Consider the following 3,200-nt stretch of genomic DNA (forward strand, 5'->3'; position numbering starts at 1 on the left):
GTAGCAAATAAAGTTATATAATTGGAGCAGAATATTTCAAAACTAAATGTTGAAGTGTTTAGTAAAAAAAACTGTACCTGGTAGCTACTTATTTTTCATTTCAGGTAATCAGATGGAACCTCAAAAGGATGGTTTTCTAAAGTTTGGATTCATCATTATCAAATTTAAACTCCTATTCATTGTATACTACATTCAGAAGTTGTAAAAACAATGTAATCAAAATGTAAACATTTACTATACACTGGATGATATGTTTACCACTAAACAATATTTTCAAACATAGTATTCTCAAGTTTACTGACACAAGTGAACAAATGTACACCAGGTGGTTTGTTTACCATCTAAGTGCTAGTATTTCCAGGTTTACTTACACACGAGAAATGTGTATCATACACCAAATGGTTTGTATACCATCTAAGTGCTAGTATTTCCAGGTTTACTTACGCAAGAGAATAATGTATCATACACCAGGTCGTTTCTTTACTGACCAAATATTTGCTAACCAAACCTTATTTTCCTTGCTGTACTTCTAAGTTTGGCATATACATAGTCCAAAAAATATCACATGTACAAGGTTGGTAAACTGAATTAAGAAGATCCGTTACTGTGATGTGTCTTGCTTGATTACAGTTAATTGAAAGTATATCAGACTTTTGGCCCAACAAAATTTTGTTGACTGTAAGGAAGGTAACCAATAATAAAATTTAGAAAATATTCATTATGTGGTTAAAGTAGATAAAATTATCAGGTTTTCGGTGCCTCCTATACTTGTGACATATGGATCTTACTTAAATATATATCGTAAGACTGTTTTTTTAAGGTCAGATTTTTTTCTAATCATTTATAACTGTTGATAAATTTTTCTAGTGCTTCTTGGTTCTGACAGTTCATCTTCGTCAGTCAAGTCATCCAATCTGAAAAACAAGCTCTGTCCGTATTGCCAGCGTTTGGTTCACTATGCAGGTTTTGCTCGTCACCTTAATACGCACAGAGAAGTACGAGAATATTTCAACTGTGATGTGTGCAGCAAGATGTACAGTCGGAAAGACAGCTTAGTTGAACATAAACGTACCAAACACAGATTTATGTGATCATAAACAACAACAGGGAAATTTGTAACAATTTTCTAATCATGTTTGTTAAGAGAAAAATATTTCCTTGACCAATAAATGTTTCTTTGCTGTCAAAAGCTGTGATAATCACATACGTTTTTATATGGGACATGACCCGTATTTTATCCTCTATTAGGTATCTCATATGTTTATTTGTGCATTTTAGTCTAATAGTGAAACATTGGTGTGAAAACCCTATTTTTCTGTTATTCGAGATTGCTTTAAAAAGAAAACATGAACCAGGAGATGTAAGTTACATTTTTCATTTTGAATTGCACATTACCTTCCTGGTTATTCTATAAACTCAAAACTTAGCATTATGGTTAAGCAAATATTTGATAGACCAATGTGCAAGTAAGTATAATTCTTGAATATTTAAAGATATGAATTTGTGTTACATTCTGGGTGTATTAATTTCACTCTTTTTTTTCTTTTTTGCTGTTTAGGCAGTGAATGAAATGCATAGAGTGATAATTTTGAGGAAAAGTTGTAAAAAGATAGTCCATATTCTAGTAAATGTTCATTCTATTATTCATTCTTTTCAATTTTTTTGAAGAAAAAATACTGAAATTTGACTTCAACATAACAGCTTTACATAATTGGATTTTCTCCCATAATATCAGTATTATCTTTTGGATTGGACCATTAAACATTTCTGCTCTGTCACTCAGCAGTGGCCTCCATTATTGATGGGGACTTCTGATTTTCTAATATAACTTTTTCATAATTTTACTCCAACTTTTAGTGAAGAAATGGGTGGATTTTCCTAATTATCATGAAGATGGAATTGGATTTCATTCAGACATGGCTGTAAAAAAGTGTCTAACCTCTTATAGATCTGAAGAAGGCCTCAGTATAGAAGATGAAACGTCATTCCATTTTCATTCAGTGGGCAGTTGCAGTCCCTTAAAATTCTCAAACCTGTTGTGCCTACTCTACTTAATGTTCCACAGAAACAATAACCTATTTAACAGCAACAAAGTATCACAGCTGTTTACTCAAGTAGAGTGAAAACACATTTTATGCTGTCTTTTGGTTAGCCATTAAAAAATAAAAGTTTTTTTAATAAAGACTTGATGTTTAATTTTTTGTTGTTATTGTTGTGTTAAAATTGTACATATATAGTTATTTCTCTTACAAATATTGTGTTTGCTATTTTTTACTGAAATACAGATTATTCTGTATTAAATTTCAGTAAATTCTGAAAAGTAAAATTCATGGAAATGATAGAACTGTGGTGCAGAAATTAAATATTCTTTTGTGAGATTCTTGCATGTTGAAGTTTGTAGGAGTAAAATACTTTATTATATTAACCAAATATTTTGGTTAACTTATAAATCAAACTGATTTATAACTCACCTGAAAATGGTGATGTATCCATAACTTGTGAGTTATTGGAAAAATATTGATTACCTCACAATAGAATTAACCATTTCTGTTAACCACTTTTAGATTACCATATAACTTCATAATGCAACCCTAAAGAAAAATGAGTTTTTTTTTAAATGTACTATTGTTGTTAATCTTTTTTTTGGGGGGTGGTCTTATGAAAGTGTATCTTTTTTCTGTATGTTCCTAGTAACATGATCTCACAAAATATTGATATTTTATCTTTTTTTTTTTTATCTCTGATTTTAGGAAGCCTGGTATCAGACATAGAACTCTTTGGATCTGTTCACATTGTGGATGCTTGTAAGAAAACAAGTTTCAAGAAAAAAATGTGCCCTTACTGTCGCAGCTTTTTTCACCAAGCCAGTTTTTCTCGACACTTGAATACTCACCGTGAAATTAGACAGAGTTTTTCGTGTGACATCTGTGGGAAGACGTACAGTCGTAAAGACCATCTTCATGGTCATAAACGTCTCAAGCATCGCTGAATTTGTTTTGTAACTTGAGTAAACATTTTCTTTAACATGTTTACGATATTTAGTAATTCGTGGAATATTATATTTGTATCTTTTATTTTGTGCTCAATGCTTAATCTTTTTTTTGTTGTTGTTCAGAATTTCTTTAAAAAAATGCATTAATGTTCTGTTGATACATTAACAAACCCATGTGTGTAATGTTATTAGCATTTTAGTAGAAGTA

At 30.7% G+C, this 3,200-nt stretch overlaps 1 long non-coding RNA gene across 1 annotated transcript; it reads left to right on the forward strand.

The window, feature by feature from the left end:
• Nucleotides 1–62: 62 nt before the first annotated feature.
• On the forward strand, nt 63–2,823 carry LOC111087215. Its single transcript, XR_002611933.1, has 2 exons — nt 63–2,114; nt 2,751–2,823. It is a non-coding gene; the product is annotated as an uncharacterized LOC111087215 (long non-coding RNA).
• Nucleotides 2,824–3,200: the final 377 nt, after the last annotated feature.

The sequence above is a fragment of the Limulus polyphemus genome, unplaced genomic scaffold (genome assembly GCF_000517525.1).
Source record: "Limulus polyphemus unplaced genomic scaffold, Limulus_polyphemus-2.1.2 Scaffold1886, whole genome shotgun sequence".
Taxonomy (NCBI): Eukaryota; Metazoa; Arthropoda; class Merostomata; order Xiphosura; family Limulidae; genus Limulus; species Limulus polyphemus.